At 36.1% G+C, this 24,625-nt stretch overlaps 1 long non-coding RNA gene and 2 pseudogenes across 1 annotated transcript; 1 reads left to right on the plus strand and 2 right to left on the minus strand.

Annotated features, from left to right (window-relative positions):
- Positions 1 to 865: 865 nt before the first annotated feature.
- On the minus strand, positions 866 to 1,256 carry LOC144320032 (ATP synthase F(0) complex subunit f, mitochondrial pseudogene; annotated as a pseudogene).
- On the minus strand, positions 1,254 to 1,860 carry LOC144321348 (ubiquitin-conjugating enzyme E2 E3 pseudogene; annotated as a pseudogene).
- A 518-nt stretch (positions 1,861 to 2,378) lies between these two features.
- On the plus strand, positions 2,379 to 14,807 carry LOC144320392 (uncharacterized). The gene is made up of 3 exons (XR_013385926.1): positions 2,379 to 2,404; positions 9,844 to 9,891; positions 14,690 to 14,807. It is a non-coding gene; the product is annotated as an uncharacterized LOC144320392 (long non-coding RNA).
- The last annotated feature ends 9,818 nt before the right edge of the window (positions 14,808 to 24,625 follow it).

Raw genomic sequence — 24,625 nt, forward strand, 5'->3', positions numbered from 1 at the left:
CATAACTAATCTACAGCTACAAAAGTCTACTCTTGTTGGCATTTATCCTTTTGGGGGAGTCTTTAAGTCTTTAAGAGATAAAAGCAAAGCAAAGAAGTATATATACTGAAGGGGTTCAGAACAAATATTCCCAAAATGTGCTGCTTTGGCATATGGATTACTTTGAGCTGAAGGCAATCAAAACCCAGCGGGCTCAAGAAAAACTCTCACCTCTTCCTTAAACTACCTAAAAAAATTTATATAGGGGGCCTAGCTCAGAGAAAGAGCTATAACCAGGAAATAACTTTTTGTTTTCTATGAATGGCCTATTTGTATGGCAAGACAAACATCTAATTACTAAACATCTGCTCTTCTTATCTTGTGAAGTACCCTCCTTCCCTTTGAAGGCCCCAGCCTCTATCTCATTCCTTCACTCATGTAAGCTTCACCTGCCTGACTTGTCCTCTCATCTCATATTTTTATGGGATCTCCATATGTGTGTAATTAAATTTGTTTTTCTCCTGTTAATCTGTTTTATGTTAATTTGATTATCAGACCAGCCAAAAAACCTACAGTGGTAGAAGGAAATTTTTTCCTCCCCAACAACAGCAGAATTCCGTATTGCAAAGGCTATAATGATTTGCAGCATAGGGGCACCTGGCTGGCTCAGTGACTAGAGCACGCAACTCTTGATCTCTGGGTTGTAGGTTTGCACCCATGTTGAGTGCAGAGATTACTTAAAAATAAAATCTTTAAAAATTAAAAAAGATTTGCAGCACAGTGAGAAGGTGTCCCTGTACCTTCACATTGCATAGAAATTATGTGAATGCTGTTCTCTATCTCTTGTCATGTTCTGCTTTTTTTTTTTTTTTTTCGAGTACCAGTCAACTTTTATTGGATATTAATTGTGAATTAAGCAATGGAAGGATTCAAGGATGCCAGGCAAAAGTCATGGTCAGGAATGCCAAATGTGCTTCCACACTGGGCCCTCTTCAGTGGTACTTGCGTAGCCGTTCATGTTTGAGCTCCTTGTAAGAACGACAGTAGTTGAAAAGCACATAAGCAGCCAGCACCACAGAAATCCCAGCAACACCCCCTTTCTTCACATTGATATACTTGTTGTAATACCGGCAGTAACCTCTTTGAAATGCTCCAGCAATGCCCTTAGGGGTGAAATCCCGCATCAGTATCCAGCCTGGCAGCTCTCCTAGTTTCACCTCCATGAGCTTCTTTTCCTTCACTGGTATGGGCGAAGCCATCTTGGAGTCCTGGGTGTCCGCTCTCTCATGTTCTGCTTTGTTGGTCAATACTGAGAAGCAATGCTTCCAACTGTAGTATCTGGAGACTTGCAGTCTGCCAAAGGGAACGAGTCAGCAGCAAAATCTTTGAAACTGTGGAAGTGGGATTCCAGTTTTCTTTAAGGATATTCAGACAGTCAAATCCTTGACTGTTGATGTTGCTGTGATAGATTCTGGTGTGGAAAGTAACTTTTGGTGGCTTAAATGAATAATTGGATGAAAGCATGGTATCCAGAAAAACCACACCACCTTCAATGCATGCAACCTAGTGGGCCAAATATATAGTTAATCTCCATTCAGAAATGTTATCTCCTTTAGGCTCAGCATGGTAGTAGGGAAGAGGGACATGGATGGCTTCAGTTAGCTCCTTCTGAAGTCTTTTCTCAGTAACAGAAATTTAGCAGTCATTTTGATAGAGAGATTGGGGGTTTGTTTTGTTTTGTTTTGTTTGCTGGGTGACTGAAGATTTTCTTTCTTCTTGTTCTTCAGGCTCTGGAGCAGTGAGGTCTCTCTGGTCTGCATCTGAACTACCACTGTTGGTGTTGGTGCTCTCATCATTGGATCTTTACTTATCATTGGACATCTTGGTGAAGTTACTTCTTGGAAAGTTCTACTGCTTGTCTGGTCTAGTCATACAGTCCTACTGTGTGGGAGGAAGAGAAGGGGAAAAAAAATCCTTCCTTAAGGAAATGCAGGCAGCTGGGAGTGGGGGTTGAGGGAGTAGGGGATAAAAGAAGCTGAGGAGATTCCAGCTGGGGAGTATGGAAAATTGAAAGTAGGGGGGTGGATTGTGCCCCTTATGAATTTTTTTTAAGGATAATAAATTTTTAAGGGCATATCCATTGATGATGTTTGCAGGCAGGTTGGTTCAGGTCAAGAAGCAGGGGTTTGTGGAGATAAGTTTTATATATGATGGAGGAGTGATGGATACACAACATTCTGCCTTTGTCAAAACCCATAGGACTTTTTATAGAACTAGAATGAATTTTGATGTATGCAAATAAAAAAATCTTTCAGAAGGTTGGGAGATCTCAGAATGGAATGCATACTGTCACAGAACAATCTAACTTTATGACATTAACAAAACAACCTCACTGTAGGGATGGGGAGTACAGGTTCTGGCCATGGTAAGTTTGGAAATGAGTGGAGTCTGTGAGACCAACGGCAAAGGCATTGCACATAAACAGTTATAATTTCAATTACTATTTGTTTTCCATAAAGGTATGGGTTAACAATTCTGAAGCCACTATGCATATATGCTAAAATTCAACAGTTAGGTAGATGGATGGCAGATGGTAGAAGCCATGTTTCTCACTGTTGGAGCTGGAGAATACAGACAAATAAGAAAAGGCTAGAATGGCCTATTTGGTAATAAAATAGAGTGGGAAACATTGGCATTAACTCATCTTAGGTTAATATAAAGTCAGAAGGATACAGATAGTAATATTTATAGACATTACTATAATATACATATTGCATATACAAAACCCATATATAAACCCATATATTTTCTTACTCTGTTAGATGAGAGGGTCTAGAAGAAAAGACACCTAGTAGCAACAAGCACACTTAGTACACTTAACACGTAGATCTTGGTTTCTAAAGCCATTCTCCTATTAAAGGAACTAGGGCTCCCTGGAGAAAAAGCTGATTCTAAGGCTTTGGCAGGGAATGTGTGTGTGTGTGTGTGTGTGTGTGTGTGTGTATCTATATCTATATCTATATCTATCTATCTCTCTCTATATATACATATACAGATATATATAAATACAGGTGAGCCTGGATAACCTTCTACTGTCAGAAAGTAAGGAAGTACTCAACACACACACACACACAGTGATGGCAGTATGTCAAAGGGATACAGAAACCAACTGAAATAGCCTCTGATGGCCAAAGCTGAAATGATTTGAGCATCAAAATAAAGTGGTATTGAATTATATTCCAAGGCATAAGATAAACATCCATGAATCCAATTGATATAAATAAGTGGTTGAGTCAACAAACAAATGGGAATGAACAGACAAATAGCCTGTGTAGTAGAATTCCAAATGATTTATATAGAGCCTCTACCCTCAAGGAGACAGAATATAACGTTTTACATCTTAAGTGTGGGCTACACATAGTGACTTCCTTCCAAAGGGTACAGAATGAAAAGGTGGGGAGAAAGAGTAACTTTACAGTGAAGAAACCAGACAAATACCACCTGAGCCAGGTGGTCAAGATTAACATAAACAATGACGGTTCATACCAATAATATGTATTCATGGCATATGATAAGAATGGCACTTTACCCATGTGGTCTTCCTCTCTAAAACACATAACTCCCCGCTAGAGGGACATTGAACAAAACACCTAACCAGTATTCCTCCAATCTGGCAGGATCACCCAAAACAAGGAATATCTGAGTAACTGTCACAATCATGAGGTGCTTCAGGAGACATGACAACTAATGTGATATCATGGGTGGAAGTGTGGAATAGAAAAGAGCCTTTGATAAGCAATAAGGAAATATGAATAAAATATGAACTCTAGTTAATCATAATGTATCAGAATTTGTTTATTAATTGGGACATACATAGCATACCAACATCCGATGTTTATAATGGGAGAAACAACATGTAGTATATGAGTGTTCCCTGTACTACCTCTGAAACTTTTCAGTAAATCTAAAACTATTCTAAAATAAAAGGTTATATCGACAAGTCCATACTAAACACTCTATTGGATTTCATTCCTGCCTCCTACCAAGCCAGGATGTCTTCCAGTCTTTATTTCCAGTGAACCTTTGAGGTCTGCCAGTCTGGCTCAGTCAGATCAACTCTCACCAAGGGAAGAGGGAATGTGAAAGCAGCTTAAGTGGACAGAGTCCATTACTTCAGGTTTTCTTTTTAAAAATTTTCTGGTGCTATCTATCTGCCCTTTCTCTTCTGTTCTTCTCCTTCAGTTGCTTTATAACTTCGAATTTCTTGTAACTTCCTTGTTTATCATTATCTGCATCTACAGCTCTGATAATGACTACTTGCAGATTTCTTGTTTCTGTTTTTTTCCTTCAAATTATTATTTAAATTCTAGTTAGTTAATATATAATATAATGTTGGTTTCAGGAATAGAATTTAATGATTCATCACTTACATATACACCCAGTGCTCATCACAACAAATGCCCTGTTTAATTACCATCACTGTTTAGTGCCTCTTTCCACATCCTCTGCAGCAACCCTCAGTCTGTTCTCAGTAGTTCAGAGTTCTTACGGTTTGCTTGCTTCTCTCTTTTTTCCTTCGTGTGTGTTCATCAGTTTTGTTTCTTAAATTCCACATGAGTGGAATCATATGGTACTTGTCTTTCTCTGACTGACTTATTTTACTTAGCATAGTACCCTCTAGTTCTGCCCATCTCACAAATGGCAAATTTTCATTATTTTTGATGGCTGAGTAATAGTCCCTTGTGTACATATACCACTTCTTTTTTAAAAAATATTTTATTTATTTATTCATGAAAGACACACAGAGAGGCAGAGACATAGGCAGAGGGAGAAGTGGGCTTCTGGCGGGGAGCCTGATGAGGGATTGGATCCCAGAACTTCAGGATCAAGCCCTGAGTGGAAGGCAGACACTCAGCCACTGAGCCACCCAGGCATCCCTATACCACTTCCTTTTTTTTTTTTTTTTAAGGATTTTATTCATGATAGACGACAGAGAGAGAGAGAGAGAGAGAGAGAGAAAGAGAGGCAGAGACAGGCAGAGGGAGAAGCAGGCTCCATGCACCGGGAGCCCGACGTGGGACTCCATCCTGGGACTCGAGGATCAAGTCCTGGGCCAAAGGCAGGCACCAAACCGCTGAGCCACCCAGGGATCTCCCCTATACCACTTCTTTATCCATTCATTAGTCAATGGACGTTTGGATTCTTTCCATAATTTGGCTATTGCTGATAATGCTTACTTGCAGACTCTGAAAGCACTCCATGTTTATTTTTATTTTATTTTTTAAAGATTTAATTAATTAATTAATTAATTAATTTATGAGAGACAGAGAAAGAGAGAGGCAGAGACACAGGCAGAGGAGAAGCAGGCTCCATGCAGGGAGCCTGATATGGGACTCGACCCTGGGTCTCCAGGACCAGGCCCTGGGCTGAAGGGGATGCTAAACTGCTGAGCCACCCGGGCTGCCCAGAAGCACTCCATGTTTAAATCTTTCTATTTAAGTAGGGATGTGTGTGTGTGTGTGTGCGTGTGTGTGTATTGCTAATGTTTTATTTATTTAAAGTAAGTCCCTTTCCTACCTCTCTCCACAGCATCCCTTTCCACAAATTTTGAATATTTTGTTTTGATTTTTATTATTTAAACTTCACCAGACTTTTATTACACTATATATAATAATTTATTAAATACTATTGATTGCTATACTATTCACCACATACTTGTAAATGACATACTTAAACTAAAATTTGAAAAAAACACTTTAAATTTACAGAAATGTTATAAGAATAGTATGGAAAATGTCTAGATATTTTTCATATTTACTGATTTTTAACTTTTTAATATTTTACCGCGTTTGCTGTATCATCTCTCCCATGCACACTGTCTTTCTCTCATATGTATGTATGATTAACTTTTCTAAATCATTTGAGAGTTGGTTGTATGTATTAAGCCCTTTCTTCCTTTAAAACTCGAGTAATTAGTGATTCCTAAGAAAAAAAATATTCTTATGTAATCCAAATATAGTTATCAAATTTAAGAAACTTAACTTTGATAAAATGTTTTTATGCCTTTAAATTTTTTCCCAATAATATCTTTTATAATATTTTTTAAGTTTATTAATTTTTTTAGTAATCTCTACATCTAACATAGGGCTTGAACTCACAACCCCAAGATCAAGAGTCACATGCTTTTCCAACTGAGCTAGCCAAGCATTCCTTTTATAATATCTTTAACACTGGTAGAGTATCCACTCTCGGGTCATGTAGTAAGTATATTTAACTTCTATGCCTTTTTTGTTGTTTACTTTAAGTTGGAAACTTCCTCAGACTTAATTTTTTTTCAGACTTAATTTTTAAAAAATATTTTAAGTAATCTCTACACCCAACATAGGGCTCAAACTCAAAACCCTGAGATCAAGAATTACATGCTCTACTGAGCCAGCCAGTCACCCCCAAACTTTTAAAAAATCTGTCATAATATTGACCTGTGTCAAGGCCAATTATTTTATCCAATGTTCCTCAATTTAGAGTTGTCTGATTTTTCTTCATGATGAGACTCAGGTTGTATACACTGGCTGGAATACAACAAAGGAGATATCCTTTTCATGGTATCACATTCAGGGGTCCACATTGTTGATCTTAATTTTGATCATCTGGTTCTCCACTGCATGATTACTATTTTATTCTTGAAACCAATAAGCAATTCTTCAGGGAAGCATTTAAGGATCATGTAAATATCCTGCTGTTTATCCTAATTTTACCCCTGGATTTAGCATCCATTTGTGATTTTTATTTGAACCGCTCTTTACTATGAGGGTTGCAAAATAATAATTTTCCAACTCTATTACTCTCTCTGTATTTGTGGTGTCATCTTACTGTAATGGAGATAATATTCTATCTATCTATCTATCATCTATCTATCTATCTATCTATCTATCTATCTATCTATCTATCTATCATCCTTTCTCTCTCTCCATCCTTCCCCCTATCATATATTTATAAATCCCTCATCTATCTATTTATCATCTTTCATCAGTATGGACTTAAGGATTCTATTTTTATTATCGGGTTACACTCCATTACTATCTTATTTATTTTGAGTCTCAAATTGTTCTAGATTTGACCAACAGGAGACCCTATAGGCTGGTTTCTCTGTCTTCTTGGCATTTGTCCTCATCCTGTTTTTGGATACTATTACTCTTATACAATAAGATGTTCTAGACTAATTTTGCACTTTTCTGACCCACCTTTTATTTTTTTCTTTTGTGACAATAGATATGCTCATTATTGGTGCATTATTGCCTCTAGACCCTTTCACCAGAACTATGATATGCATGTACATATGAAAGTAAGAGTGCATATTGATGCCTTCAATTGCAAACTGAATCTATAGTTTTTTTTTATTTGTATCTCCCTTCTTCCACAGGGAAAACCCTGATTCACAATGACTCACAGCTCATTTGTTTGATTATCTATACACAGAACGACAAATGTACTAAAATAGTTCAAAATTTGTTAGTTCTTTCTCTTCCCTAGATTGACAGTATATAATCAAAGTGTTGTGTTAAAACTTACTTGTATTATTATATTTTCCTTTTTCAGTGCATTTATGTCCTTTATTTGAAATACCGTTGATTTCTTTCTTTTCTTTCTTTCTTTCTTTCTTTCTTTCTTTCTTTCTTTCTTTCTTTCCCTCTTTCTTTCCTTTTTCTTTTTTGGTTTGCATTTAGTTTTTAGGTGTTTCCCTCCATTCTTGTTACGTGTTGATTTAGTTTAAGTTTTTGATTATGAGTACTTCCAAATAGCAACTATTTAAAAAAGCATACTCATAACAGTGTCACTCTATCCCATATCCCTTCCATGTGATTCTTTCCACTCTGTATATAAAGAGAACCAATTTCGTCATTCTCTAGTTTATATTTCATGTTTTTATTTTCAAAAAAATAAACAGATTTTAAAGTTTCTTTTATAATATACTTACCTTGTTCAAACTACTGTGTAGTTTCCCCTGTTTAGATTATGATTGACATACTTTCATCACAATATATCTTCAAGTAATCATATACCATTTTCCTCCTATGATTTTTGTGCTATTTTTGCTGTACATTGTATTTCTACCTAAAATTTTAAATGAATTTTTAATATTTGTCTTAAACACTCAATTTTTCTTTATATGAGTGAAAATATTTTACATCTGATCCATTGTTAATTTCATCTAGTGAATTTATCTTTTCACATATTGTATTTATTTCTCTAGAGTTTTATATTTTTGCTATGTATTTCATGTTTTTCTTCATTGTGTTCATGTTACTCTTTAAATTCTTGAGCGTATTTTTGGATACCTATTTGAAAGTTAGTTTTTCGATTTTTTTCATCTTTATCACTTGTGGTCTTTTTCTGTTGGCTGATTTTTCTTTTAACTATGGATTTAATTTTCTTGCTTTCTCACACGTGTAACAATATTTTACTGAATGCTGTACATTATAAATTTCATGCCACTGAGTGTTATATTTTTAAAACTTTCCTTCAAATTGTTATTTGTTAATATATAACTTTGTTCTGCCAAGCAGTTAAGTTCCTTACAGTTCAGTTTTATCCTATCAGGACTTTCTTTGAAGCCATGGTAGAGTGGGTTTGGGACAGTCTACATTAGGTCTAGTTTAGCTTTCTTGGTGTCTCTATTGAATGCTCTAGGTAGGTATTCAGTGAGTGAGGAATCTATACTCCGACTTTTGGGAACTTGAACTCTTCACACACACACACTCCTTTTTGTGTGTGTGTGTGTGTGATTTCTGGGAATTATTTGACACACATTCTTTGTTGTCTTTGCCTCAGACTCATCTACATGACTGAGGTCTGCTTGGGATCTACCTCCTAAGAGCATGGTCCAGGAAGTTCTTCCAAGCAGAAATCTAGTTTGATTATAAAGCTCACCTATTTTTTTTCTCTTCTGTGAGTGATCAGAATCATATAATGCCTGTTGTGCAATGTTTAAAACACTTTATTTATATTTTCCTATTTTTCTAGTTGGTAATGGTAGGTGGTAAATCCTGTGCGGTTTTCTCCATCATGTAGAAGCCTAAACCCCTGTAGTCATCTGAATTCTGTCTTTAACACTGACAGGTTTTTCCTTCTAATTCTTTTCCAAGTACTGCCAACTTACAATTTATTTCATTCTACTGTTTTTCCATTTATTCTTTGAGTTCTGTATTTCTGTCTTCCTTCAGAGAGTAGTTTGCTTTGTTATGTTTTTAAAGTTCTTGCCGAAATATTTTGCTACAATTGTATTTTCTTTGTAGTATCTTTTCCTGCTGAGTATTCTCTTTGTTGCCTATGTTGTACTTTTTTCTCCTTTTAATGTCTGTGTTATTTATTTTTTATTATTCATCACTGACTGATTTTATATTTCCTCAACTAGCTATTAGTAGGAAATTCTTAGGCTGGAGAACAGTCAGGAAAGAATGGCAAGTTTGCTAGATTTTCACAACACAAAATCTCTTTTTTTACTCAAATGTCAGAGAAAGACATTTTCAGAACATGTGCAGTGTTTGTGTTATTATTTGTATCTTCCTGACTCCTCTGTTAGTGGCACTAGACTGGGTCAGTAGTATTATAGCTGACACAGTGCAGCTCACGTCATTAGATGTACCCACAACAGAAATAAGAGTATATAGTTTTTTGCATTTCAGTGGATACATCTTTCCTTCAGAGCTTATTTTTTGGTGGAACTTTTTGAGATTTGATCTCACATGGCTTTGGGATCTTGTTCATCAATTTGGAAAGTCTAGATTATAAGTGTCTCCCATTTTAGTAAAATTGGAATTGTGAGAGTTTGAAAATTTTTCTAATTGAGTTTTAATTATTTTCAAGGAAACAAGTAGTTGAATCCTGATTCATACAGCTATGTTAATACCAGAGGTAAGAGTCAATTTGTTGATTGTTTAGTGCTTTTTAAATGTCATGCTTTAATGCCTTTATGCAATTGCAATTTATAAAATGGAACATACATCTTGAATGTACTCTACATGCTAGATGATCAGTGATATGAGATTAAAATTCTGGGATCAAAGACCCGAGATGGAGGTTGGTAATGTAGTGCATAATGAGGATGAATACACTGTCAAAAATGAGGGAGAGTGTCAAGGATGGTATTGAAGAGGGAACAAAAATGTCAGAACTAAATGACTACTTACAAACTGAAAAATATACAGAAGTTATCCATATGGTACAATTAGAACTAATTGGTACTGATTGGTACTAATTGGTACTAATCTAGTCCAGGTAAGGGGCAGAGATACTATGCCAATACCAGAGAATCTTGGAATTCAGAGAAAGCCTATAATATTTTTCCACCATAGTAAGAGCTAGCAGTACCTTAGTCAGTGTGGGGCCAACACAAGGGTGTATTAATATATGGCTAACACTCCTTGGCAATAGTGCTATGATAAGCATACTGGGGGGTTCAAAGAATTTGCTTATGCCTGTGTCCATGATAGAGAAAGATTTTAAAAAGTATTGTTTAATCTCTCTCTCTCTCTATTATTCTGTTCCATGGTACCAATAAGCTTTATACTTCTAGTTTATGGTTACAAGTGAACTGCCTTTATGGCATAATTTCCAGGCTAATGCAATCACACTAGATTTTTACCTTTGTGGAATTGCTGAGGAAGACAATTTGAAGTTTATGGCAAGAACAACGTAAGTAGGACAGATCTTTACAAGATTTCTCAAAATTCAAATAATAACCACCTAAGTAAGGTAAATACCTATAAGATCCTAGAGGATAGGTCCATAATTTAGAAGGCCAATATACTTTTAAAAGAGGAAATAAAACACTATAGCTTGAAATTTAGAAGCTTTAGGAAGAAAGTCTATAATTGCAGTGTGATTCCCTAATAATGGTATTTTAGAGGACAAGTTTACAGCTACCTTTAGACAGTGTGAAAGAAGCTCACAAGTAATCTCCCAAGAGATGAAATTGAAAGGAGTGGGGCACCAAGACAGATATTAAACTTTAATGAGTTTAGTATTATATCTATTTATCTTTAAAGTATTCACCTCTTTAAAATAATGTGATAAAATATAGCATAATAGGAAAATATGTCCTATTTTAGAAGTATAGCAAACCAGGCTGCCCAATGCAAAATTGTGAGTGAGATAATTTGAAGCTGAGAAAATATAAATACAGTATGAGCCCACATACCATGAAAAGTTAACAAATAGGGAAGAGAAGCAGCGGGGGAAACCCCAGGGCATTTAATCTTATTTTATGGTGGCATTCATGTACTGAAAAGAGTGAAAGAACAGCCCCCACACTTCCAGAAGTGAGTCAGTTTCATGTCTCAAGCTGATTATAAACCATTCAAGGGCGGCAGCCTCCCACAGCTGACTTTAACTGTGATTAGAATAGAAGATGGTGGCTAGTTTGGGCTTACCATATGTACCCTGAAGCCTCAAAGCTTCAGGTAAACTCAGAATTTCTCTAGGACCAAAACATTTGCTTATAAATAACTTTCCATTTACATATTCTGAAAAAGACAGCTCATCAACTGGCTACTCATATATGTTTAAACCATGATCCATACTATTTGGCATATACTTGGCATACCAATTTCAAGAGTTTAGGAACTCCATATTAACTTCAAACCCTTTCTACTCTCTACTCTTATTCTCATCACAAAGAACAGTATTCCATCTGATGGATGTAGGCCATGCTGTTTTGCATAAGTTCCCAGGTTTTAGTGAGAATCAGAATGTTTTTCGAATAATATGGATCCAACACTGTTTGTGGTCTAGAAGGGGAGAAAACTTAATGTCATGGTCTTTGATGACAAAACACTGGGTAGAGATGCTCTTAAAAATATTACAATTTTTTTCTTTTCTAATCACATAGGGGATTTCATATTTAGAGATTTCCTTTTAATCCTTTCTTCTGAACAGCTCACTTAGAAGACACATAATAAGGGATAAAAACAAAACCAAAAACATCTGCTTTGCAGAGTGGAAAGAATTTCTGTTTTTCCTTAACTAAAAATAGAGGTTTACAACTTGTTTAGGTGATCCTATTTCTGCTACATATTTTTTTTTAGAGATTTATTTATTTATTTATGATAGGCATAGAGAGAAAGAGAGGCAGAGATTCAGGAGGAGGGAGAAGCAGGCTCCATGCCGGGAGCCTGAACGCGGGACTCGATCCCGGGACTCCAGGATCGCGCCCTGGGCCAAAGGCAGGCGCCAAACCGCCGAGCCACCCAGGGATCCCCCTCTGCTACATATTTTTAAGTGTTGAGAATCAGCAGTGAAGCTACCTCTTGTTGTTGAAGTTACATTACTAACTTTGATTAAAACAATTTTGAGTGTATCAGAGCTACAAGATAGTATATTTTCTATCATCTACCAGACAATGAAAATAATATATATTGGGTAATCCGTATTCAGGCATATAGAATAGGTTAATAAAATCACACAGGTTAAAAGCATTGCAGGCTGTAATTTAAGGAAAGTTGCCTTTTCTTTTTCACAAAATTGCCATTTTATTCAAAACAAAATGTGGAAATATTTCCCAGTATAATTTGTGGCCACTTCACACCAAACATTAAATATTCTTATTTAATTGTGTGAAAATTCACTGAATTTATGAAAGACTGAATTTAAGGGAAATAGAAGTTAGTTTTAAAAATTATTATCTTTTTCCTGAGCTCAATTTAACCCATTAAATTTGATTTAAAAATGATAAATCTGGAACAATTGTAGTGGAAATTTCAGAAAGAAAAATGCTTTATCTCCTGTGCTTATCAAAATGCAAGCCAATTAAGAGGGCATAGTGATATTCAAAAGGAAATTTCAAATTTTGAAGATGTCTAACACAATATGGGAGTAATATGTACTGTTTTTTCAGAGTCTCCTTAGTTTTGTTCTCAGATGAATATATCTAAAAATGAGTTGAATTATTAAGGGTCCAGAAGATTTAAAACCCCAACTTATCCCATCCACATCCCTCTAACTTGACAATAGTGTATATAATGGGATCTACTCAAACACAAATTCACTTTTCTTTTTTCCTGGGAAGAGATTGGTAGCAAAATTAAATTTTAACTTATTTTCCTTGCAAAGTAAAAAGTAAGAATGGTCGCTATGCCACTTCATATTCCTCCTAAAGAAAAATAAATAAAGCACATAATTAATCCAGGACAAGTGATCCAGGATTCACATAAGTGGCACTACACATTTCTGAAATGTCCTCCAAACTAAAGGTTTATAATGAGTGAGACAAGAAATTATAATTCACTCTATCAAAAATCTGAAGAGGGAGGGAATATTTTTGCTATGCACAAGCTGAATCAAGTTAATGAGGCATCTAACATTGCAAAAAGAACGTTGTCTATAAATAAATTCAGTCTGATTGGGATGTATTAGTTGTCTGATAATATTCTGTAGCCTACAGATGCTTTGGGTGGAATGTAGATTTCTTAAAAAAGAAAGGCAAATGGAATTACTTCTGTAAAGCTCCAGGTCAATTCTTCTAAGTGGCATTAAAAGAAATTTTCCCTTTAAAGCATGGCTTACCATTCAGGATATTTCCAACATAATACATTTCACATAAGACAAACTGTGTTCTTCAGTGAAATCTACTTGAACCTTGGAATTTGGGGAAAATATCTCCCTACTTACTCATATTTTTTTTCCATTGAAATTAGCATGTTGAGGTGATACCCATAGGTTGCATACCTAAACTCTAGAGGCTTAAAAGAGTATATAATTCAATTAGAATCTCAGCCTGTGCCTACAGTCTTGTACATGGACTTATGCTTATTGTTGAGAGGACTGTATTTTTATTAATGAATACATGTTATTTCTGATTAGCTACCGGGTGTCTCTACGGAGTGGTGCAAATCAAATTTTTTCAATCAAACTGGAGGTTCAGGTTTCCAGGAACTTGTTTTTTTTATAGGATTGAAAGGTGTAGAGGTGGAATATATTTAATATTGGCTAACCCTTTGCTTTTCCTCCAGGGAACTCTTTGTTCATGTACTCAAATTTATAACTCTAAGACATATCTCCTTGAAAACATTCAGTACAATTTTACTTCTGCCACTTTTATCCTTTTGAAATTATTTTAAAAATGTATATATCTTTACCTTAAAAGGTTCAAAGGATAGGGAAAGGTACAAAGTGAAAAATAGAAGCCCCTTCCCACCACTACCGCCTTTCCACAGACCCAGTCTCATTTGTTAAAATTTTATATTATTAGGGATTTCTTGTTTATTACAAAAAATTTGAAAGATTCTATGAATTATTAGGGAGTATCTTTAGATTTATTGACAGATTTTACAGGTTTTGACTTGGAGTTCTGGGAGTTTTACAGACTTTCTTGATGATGAAATCTTTGCCTCTAGTTTTTATTCTTTTTTAATTTCCATATTAGTGTCAGAATGAGGAGTATAATAAGAATATCTTTAACCTGACATCTTTTATTGAAAGTTCGTTTACTTCCCAATCTTTTAAATAAGTCTTATTCTGCCTTAATTGCAAAATTAATTTTTTTTTTGTACAAAAGTTCTTTCCAGTTACACCTACCTCTTCATCTAATCATTTCCCTTCCTTCAGTTCTTTGGAACTCCACAATATTAAGGTAGAAAGAGGCCTTTAAAATATGCAAGCTAGCCTTTAACAGAGTAAGTTCTTCCTGTGATATTCTCCATAATTGTTTTTACAGTCTCTGCTTGAGAACAAATGATTAGAAATTTCCTACCTCGTGATGCACTAATTTTATTGTCTGCTTTTCTGGAACTACCATTCATTGCCCCTGGGTACATACTCTGGAGGCTTACAGAGTAAGTCTAATTCATCTTCTAGTACCCTGCAAATATTTGAAAGCTTGTGTCCCGTTTTCTGAACATAAATTTTCTAGATGTCTAGATAAGATATTTCAAGTTTTTTCAAACATTTATAAATGGCATAGCTTTCCATCCTTTCAAGCATTTAATTCACCCCACAATCATTTATTGAGTACTTACTCTGTCTATGCTAGGTGCTGGGTTCACAATGACTATGAGATGGTCTCAAACCTGGAAAAGCTTATCTGGGTCACTATCCATTTCCAGCAGAGAAAGGGGGTGAGCAAAGTGTAAAGAAACACATGTTTATTAAAACATTAGGTGAATAAAGAGGATTATGACCAAGTAAGTTTAATGTTGGGCTAACAGTGGCTTCTGATTGTATTGGGAATAAAAATCAAATTTCTTTCGGTAGCCCATTAATTCCTGTGTGATCTGGCCCTTGCCAGCTTCTGTGCCTTCATCCCCTTACAGCTCTCATGTCACTGCTACATGTCAGCTATATCAGCCTAAAGTAAGTTCTTCAAACAAGCCTATTTCTTTTCTTGCCTTGGTATATAATATTTCTTTTGCCTAGAATGCCCTGAATTTGGTCAAGGTTAGATATGTATTTGTTAAATGGATAATTAAATGAATAAACAAATTTTTCTCCCTTCAAAACCTGGGTCTCTGAGAGCTTTTATTTTTTTAAAGATTTTTATTTATTTATTCATGAGAGACACACAGAGATAGAGATAGAGATAGAGACAGAGATAGAGATAGAGATAGAGAGAGAAGTAGGCTCCATGAAGGGAACCCGACGTGGGACTCGATCCCGGGTGTCCAGGATCACGCTCTGGGCTGGAGGGAGCGCTAAACCGCTGGGCCACCGGGGCTGCCCTCTCTGAGAGCTTTTAGTGTGCAAATATATAATTCAAATTTCTAAGGGGATGCTATGGTATGTAGTGATTCCCAAATTTATTTGATCATGATTTTTTTCATGATGGGACTAATTTATCATGCACATATTTTGAGAATTATGGTAGAACAAAAATAGGATTTGAGTCCTGGCTGGCACCAATTAATTTAGGTGATTTTGGGCAAGATACTTAATCTCTCACACTCTCCTATTTGAACTTCTGTGGGAGAGAAGTAAACAGTCAAACTTTCATTTTTCCAGGCTCTGGGAAAATGGGAGTAAACAAGAAAGTACCAGATGGAAATTAAAACATTTTATTTCTAATGGATGTCAGTGGGAGCACAGAGCTTAGGATGAATGACAAATGAAACTGTGAAGTAGATCTTAGTCACAGGCACTGATGGACCATTTCAGGGCACACAGTTTTTCCATTAATGAAGTATACTGCCTGCACCACAGAGGAAATGATCCATTGGAAGCTCTAGCCCAAGTGAAACATGAGATGGGAAGACATAGAGAATTCCCAAGAGGGGGAAACAAGAAATCTGCAAGGCATGTAAGTTTTCTGAAATTAAGAAAATCTTTCTGTCTGGTGTGTCACATCATTGCACAGAAACAGAAATGGGCAGTAAACATTTTATTCTGATACTTAGGTTTCCTCATCTGCAAATGTTGAAACTACCTATTACATATTGTGAAGAGTAAATAAGGACCTGGAATAGTCTATAGTGGCTACTTTCAGAGTGTCAGAACCCTTTCCTTCCCTTTTTACGCATTCAAATACCTCTTCCTATTTTACATGTTCAAATACCTCCCTACGTAGAGGAAAATGCACTTGAATCTTTTAAACATAGCTCCACTCATCAAATACTGAATCTGGGCAAACTTTAAAAGGCAGTAGATTAGAAGCCATTATTATAATGTCTAGAATTTTGCAATTTTCCATACATCTGTTATCTGGTCTCCCTACTACAGTACAGACCTTAGGTATGTAAGTGCCGATTAAGATAGCTTTCCTCACCCTCCTCTGGGCTTACTCAGTCCAAACAATTTGGCTTCCATCTTTATAGCTTGCTTAGCATACCATTACCCTTCTAGGATTAGAGATTTGTCCTGACCACTTTTATTATTGAATGTAGCCTTCATCTGCTTAAGCTACATGTGAGTTATGAAATAAAACAATATTTTGACTGAAAACTAGAAGAGTGCTAGTTGGTAGGTGCTGATGTTGAGTAATAGATCTGTGTCCAAAAGTAACCTTTTCAGAAAGATTTTTCTGACCTTTTTAAATAAAATAATAATAACTCTTAAATCACATTCATCATCCTAGTCTGCTTTCCTTGCTTTAAAAGATTATTGGGACCAGCACCTGGATGGCTCAGTTGGTTAAACACTTGACTCTTGATTTCTGCTCAGGTTATGATCTCAGGATAGTGAGATTGAGCCCCACATCGGGCTCGATGCTCAGTCCAAAGTCTGCTTGAGATTCTCTCTCTTCCTTTCCTTCTGCCCCTCCCCCTGGGTTTCTCTCTCTCTCTCTCTTTCTCTCTCTCTCTCAAAAAAAAAGTTTCAAAAAAATTACTGAGAACATGGTATTTCATTTGCTTTAATTTCTTTACACTATAACCCCGAGAATGTGTTATTTGATTTGTTTCCTTGTTTAGTATCTCCTCTAATTGAATGACATGAGGGCAGAGGCTTTGTCTTACCTACTGTGTTATCTCCAGAACTGAAAAGAGTTCTGAGATATAATACCTATTCAATAATATTGGTCAAATAAAATAATGATTGGAAAAAGATTGGAGAGAGGACATAGTGGAGGTTAGGAGATGTACCTGATATCAGTTTATTTGCCTCTCAGCTCCAAATTCACTCTTTCTATCTGAGCTGTAATGTCTTTGATAAAGTCTGAACCACAGTCTTGTGGAAGGAGCCCTCAGTCCAAGTTTTCACCATGGCCCTAAGCAGAATTATAGAATTTTCTTACATCTCTTATCATATGTTAGTAATTATTTATATTCAACTTCTCCTTGAATCACTGTTGCTTCTATTTCCTAGTGGGACCCAGACTGATTAAGAATGTGGGCACAAGAAGTTGGATGGGTCTCAGGAGACAGGCCCTTGAAAACGGGATTTTGAGGTTGTTTGGCCATCCCTTGAGCTTTAGCACAGTGCTGAGCATTTTTGTCAATGGGAAATGGATGCTGTAATCCATGACTTAGAGTGGCATCACAGTTAATTAAGCTACCAACTGTGGTTGATTGTAATGAAGTGCCAACTGAAGCACATTTCTTGGGAACTCGAGTGGCTGTTACACTTGACCAGATGGAAGTAATGAATTCTATAATGACTAGAATGTGGGATGAAATATTTTTGTGTGTACTTGAGCACTTATATAGAGGAAATAACAATCTTAGCTTCATTATTTCTAAACTTAACTTACAACTTCATAACCAGAGAGTTACTCTTAAAAATATCTTATTTCTTGTAGCTACATGACTGATATTGGTGAAAATGTAATGGCAAATGTTATTGTGTGAGTTGCTGAATTACAATGACAGGTAAATCCACACTCTTTCTAGGTTTCTCATGGGAAAGTGGTAGAGAACAAAACTCTGAAACTTGCATTGGGGACATCTGGTTGGATCTAAATGAAACTGACAATCTTGAACCCACATGCCATTCTGAGACTCCCTTGTTAGTGAAAGTAGCTTGCTCTCCAGTGTTCAAAAAGGTTTTTCTGCTTAAAAAACCTTGTGATAATCATATTTGAACAGATGCCTTGGAAGGGGATGCTTCTTTCTAAAGATCTATCACAGCTACCTCCTATTTGCAAAACTAATGTCAAATATGAACATTTTCTATGTTGGGTTTTCTCATCCTCAGCACTACTGACATTTTGAACTGGATAATTCTTTCTTGTGTGGGCTGTCTTGTGCATCCAGGATATGTAGCGGTAACCTAGGTGTCCATCCACTAGATCCAGGAAATTCTTCCCTCCCTCAGTTGTACAATCAAAGATGACTCCAGCAATCGACAAATGTCTTTGGGGGAAAAATCACCACTAGTTGAGAATCATCACTCCAGGGCAAACAGTTATACAATATGAGCTAGGAAGAAATAGTTTATATACCAAGGAAATCACAAGATTTTGTTAATATATATCAGCAAACGCCTAGGAAACATGTATGAGAATGGATTCTAAGGTATTAGGCCCAGGAAGGTGGACTATAACACCAATTTTTTGATATTATTTACAAGAAATTCAAATTTAATATGTTAGCTCATGTAGCTGGAGGTATCTCTAAGAGCTTACTTGGGTTGGCTGAAACTTGGACTTAATATATACCACTTAGATTATGAATGTATGGGATGAGGAAAGTCAAGAGAAATTCAGTCTCATTCACATGAACAGGAGTTGAAGTTTGGAAGCTGATCATGTTGGTGAAAGACATAAAGAATAGCATTGGTAAAAAGAAAAGAAAAATAAATTCAGTTCACTGAGGCAAGAAAGTATCCACCTGATGTATTCAAAATCAAAACATTCACTTAATTATTCGGTAGGTTTTCACAACATTAACCACTTTGCTTACAATTTCTCTAAAATGAGATGGAATTACATTAATATATAACATTTTTGTTTGCAACAGAGGAAACATATCACATTCTGTTGTACATGGTATGTTCACACAAAACAGTACATCATCTTTAGCACAAAAATTCTTGATGGTACATACACTATGAAAATCTGACATCTAATTATTTTTCTCTTTTTTTGTTTGGCTTTTTAAAGTAATTCTTTCCTTCTTTCTTGCTTCATAAATTCTTTGTTTTCATCTTCCAAATTCTAGGACAAGTACTATGAACTTACTTGTCGTTCTGATTAACCCAGTATTGGTTAAAGCCAATTTTTGTGTTTCCATTTGTGTGACAAGACAATGCTTTTCCTGGAAGATACATAGACAAATGGTCCTAGAAAAAGGAAATAGAAAGAGTGGGTCCAGTGAGGAAGAGGACAGGAGACTTAGAGAAGAGATAGAGAAGCAGATAGTTACATGCAGCATGTAGAAACCAGCTTCAAATTGGTGAAGCAAAGAACAGTGGGTGAGTTCAAGATAAGGAGAGAGAATTTATCTTTCTAAAAGTATGTCTGGGATCCCTGGTTGAGCACATGCCTTTGGTCCAGGGCATGATCCTGGAGTCCCAGGATCAAGTCCCACATGGGGCTCCCTGTGTGGAGCCTGCTTCTCTCTCTGCCTGTGTCTCTCCCTCTCTGTGTGTGTGTCTCTCATAAATAAATAAAATCTTTAAAAAATTAAAAATAAATAAAAGATAGTATGCTTTTTGTCGATATACACAGGTTATCCAGAACCGCTGTTAGTATTGAGTTAAATAAATCCCCATCCCAGATACCCTCTCTTCCCCTGCCATGAATTTTTTTTTGTGGATGCCTTTGATATTTTCTCTTTAAACTATTGACTGCCCTCAAATGACTTTATTTATTAAAATATCTATCCTTCAGTGTGTTCAAAGAAAAAAATACAAATGATTAAGAAATTTAATTTAGCCAAATTATTTGATATGTAAAACCTTTGCAGTTTCTTTATATGTAATTAGACTACTCCAGAACAACTTTATCTTTTATTTTTTTAAAAAAAGATTTATTTAATTATTTGAGAGAAAGCAAGTGAGAGAGAACATACAAGCAGGAGTGGCAGAGGGAGAGAGAGAGAAAATCTCAAGTAGACTCTCTGCTGAGTATAGAGCCTGATGCAGGGCTCAATTCCACTACCCTGAGATCGTGACCTGAGCTGAAACCGAGAGTTGATGCTTTAACCAACTGAGCCACCCAGGCACTCCATAACTTGATCTTTTAAATGTTGGACACTAAAAGCATTTAAATGGAGAAAAAATGCTTTAAAAATGAAGTTACTCAAATTATAGGATATATTATTTCAAAAGCATATTAAGGCTTCAGAGACTCTGTGCATGCATTCTTCAGGTGACACATCTGAACATATTTCTCCCTTCAGTACTTACACAGATGTACAGAGACTTATTATCTAGCAAAAAAAAAAAAAAGGTGTGAAGTTTTCTTTTCTTTAAATATAGACAACTCTACTAGCCCAACTAAATAAGGGGATATCATGAGAGTTATATAGTATATCATGAGTGTGGTAGTGCACATGGCTGAAAGCCTCCAGAATCTCTGGTTGGAGGCCTGTGGCTGGAGAAGTCTCTACTTGGTGCTCTGTTGGCCTAGTGGAACTGGTCTGACTCCCCTCCCTCACTTCTTAGTATCTAATATTCTCAGGGTGTCTTTAAAGTCCCTGCATGCATCTGGCCAACTTCCTGTTGCTTAGGAAGGTCTTCTGGTTGTTCCTGTTATATTTAGCTGTGTTTGATCTTATTCTATCAGTGTTAGCAAGACTACATTCATCTGTTGTTTTGTTGGTGTGTCTGGAGACTCGATTGTTGTGATGTAAAGTGACTTCCTGAGAATATTTCTGTGTCTTCTGTTTCAGCAAAGATATAGTTTTCCTGATCTTGTGCTGTGCAGTTTGGCTGGTAAATAAATGCCTGATAATTAGGACTAGCATTTTCTCCTCATCAAATGGGATGAATCCCAGGATGTGACAACTTCTGCACTGTTTAAGCCTTGCAGTTCAATCATGGTTTTGCTGTCCTTGCTGGCTCACAGGGCCACTCTGATATGGATTTTGAGTTTTAGCCTTTCTTGGGTTAAACTCATTTATTCTCTGAGTTTCTCTGGATGATAATGATGATGAAGAAATGGACTGATCTAGTCAAGGGGAATGGAATGGAGACGTTTGCAGAGCAGGTAGCAAAAGAGAGGAAGGAGTATGGGTAAGGATCCTCCTGCCAGATTTTGGAGGCAGCACCGACATCCCTTTCAAAAGAGATCGAGTGCATGAGGTTCAACACTGAGATCAGGTTAACTTGTTGATTAATAGTCAGCATATCATTTCCAAAGATTTTATGCAGATTCTTAATAACCTCTGCCTTATCAGAGATAAGTGGTGTGGGCCTCAGTTGTGCTCTTCAAGATGATTTTTTCCAAGGTTTTAAATGTCTACATCTTGAAGCAGTGAGGTGATCTTAGTCCTGTATCATGCTTCTTTAGGTTTCTTCCTCTTTTTTGATACACCTTCTACCCAGGCAACTGTAGGCTAATATTTCCAGAGGAATTTCTTCAGCTAGTTTGGGCTCCTTAGCCTTTTCTGAATGACTTCAAGACTTGTAAGGCATGCTTTGGAGGTTCTATCTGGGGTGATGTTTCCTCCATCACCGTGGATGGTGATAGACTTCCCTGAATCCCAGAATCCTCCTTTCTGTGGATGAACACACAAGAGACGTTTGATTTAGTACAGTTTTTACTAGCCCTGCTTTCTAATTATTGCACAAACCAGTCTGTGGGGCCCAGAGTCTACAGAGAAATAGCAATCTGTTTGAAATAAGATCCCCTGTGGGGAAATTCTTGCTCCTTGAAAGAGTGGTCTTAATATTGTATGTGCTGATGGGGCCAAAGTACTCACCTTTTCCCCAGGATGTAGGAAATCTGGGCAGAGTTGTACTCAAACTGATAAACACTAACCTACTCAATGGATATTTTTACCTCTTTATCTGTTGCACATATTATGACAACAATGGCAGTTTCTGTATTAGAAACTGTATCAAGTGCAGACTTGATCCACCTTGTTTTTGTTTTATACTGTGCCAAAAGTCCATGCAACACCTACAGAAGCAAGTAAGGAGAGCTTATCTTTTTTCTTTTTTCAGGATTTAAAAAACTTTTATTGAGTTATACTTTATATACAATATTTTGAAAATATTTAATGCTGTTGATTTAGCATGCTTTAACATAGTTATGTATCCATGAAATGATCAATCACAATCGAAATGATAAACATATCCATCACCTCCAAAATTTGTGTCACTTTTGAATCAAATTTTCTTGCCCATAAGCTTTAGGAGACTGAAAATTCAACTCTCATCATTCCCAATGTAATTCCACATTATCCAAGAGAGTGTTAATTGAACAAATGATGTAATTCTGACAGAGGTAGCTAGCCTCCACTTAAGCAAGACTCAGTCAGCCAAAGGCAGCTTCCTATGCTTGTATCTTGGACTCCTTGTCTCCTTTTCTGTCCTTTCTTCTTTTTTGTTCTCTTGTTCTTATTTTTGTTGTTATTGTTCTTCTTTTCCTTTTCCACATTCTCCTCCTTCTCTTCTTCTCCTTCATTTTTTTTCTCTATCATCTCCTCTGCTCACCTCTCATCCTGGTCATCTGCCTATTTACTGACATCTCCCCCCAACCCAGCCTAGCTCCTCCCAGAATAGAAGAAAACTGTTTCTATATTTCATAGTGTAAGAATAATAGATGTTCAAATCTATCTGAAAAAGAGAAAATTAAAGTATCACACTTTCCAGAAGCAAGTACATCTAATACTAATTATGGCAAATAGTATTGTTCTCTCTTTCTATAGTTTTGCAATGAGTTTTATTTGCTCTACTATATCTGGTGTACTGTATCTTATCACTCTGCATAGATGTACTGTATCTTATCACTCTGCATAGAACTAATTCATTTTTAATCTTTAAATAGCTGGGTAACATTCAATCAGTTTCCTGTCAAATAATCTTTTTGCACTAAACAGTGCTGCCACTAAAATCCTTAAACATATCTTTGTGTGTATCTACTATATCCAATGGAACCCTCTGTTGCATTGAAATATATGTTATAAAAATATTTTTTAAAAGATTTTATTTATTCATTCATGAGAGACACACAGAGAGAGGGAGAGAGGCAGAGACACAGGCAGAGGGAGAGGGAGGAGCAGGCTTCATGCAGGGAGCCCGATGTGGGACTTGATCCTGGGTCTCCAGGATCACGCCCTGGACTGAAGGTGGCACTAAACCGCTGAGCCACCGGGGCTGCCCTATAAAAATATTTTTTGATAAGCTAAGCAAAATTTCTCCCAAAAACGTTGCACAAGTTTATACTGTAGAAACAGTGAGAATAAAATATTATATTTTATCATTTCAAAGAATAAAATTATTAAACTGCATATGATCAGTACAACATAATAATTTTGCTTAATATAAAATATTTTAAACATTAGAAAATATTTCAAACATTTACAAAATCAAGCCATGCGGCAACTTCACTATAATAAAGATTTCATTTTTGAAAAGACAGATGAAACCTGGGTGAATGTTTCTACTTATCGACCTTAAATACCTAAGGGCTGGGATTTGTTGGAATGTTTTGATGAAACAGATTTGTCTTTGTTTTTGTGTTTTAGAAAAAAGACATTGTGGTGTAGGCAAATTTTAGAAAGGCATTTGAGAGGAAAGAAAGTTTAGGCTTATAGAAAAGAGGTTTTGGTTGGTAGTAACAGCTGAGCCAAAAAGTCAGACATGAGAGTGAGACACACATACTCTGGAAGTTAATCAGCAGTTACATGCCATCCTGGAAAATCTGATTGGGAATAATCAGGCAAAAAAACCCAATAGCTTTGGTAGGTAGGTTTGAATTTTTCCACACCTTGTAGAAAACATTTAGAAGTCCATATGTAGAACAAAAAGAAGTTGAAAGCCACTGTGGCTTTCTAAGAGAGGGAATGATGTTATCCAAACAACACTTATGGAAGATTATTCTAGCAGCTGTGTTGGACTTCTTTAGTTGCCTTTCAGTTATTGCCTGATTGCAAGTAACATTTTAAAATATGGCAGAAGAAACATATGGGAAGTTGGTCTAAAATGTCTCATCTGTAAAAAGCAGTAACATACTGGTAAAGTATATGGTATATATATATATATATTTTAAGACAAATTAAACATTCGAATAATGTGATTAAAATCCATGCCCCTCAAAAGAGAGAAGTAACCCAGT

The sequence above is a fragment of the Canis aureus genome, chromosome 9, assembly GCF_053574225.1.
Source record: "Canis aureus isolate CA01 chromosome 9, VMU_Caureus_v.1.0, whole genome shotgun sequence".
Classification (NCBI taxonomy): Eukaryota; Metazoa; Chordata; class Mammalia; order Carnivora; family Canidae; genus Canis; species Canis aureus.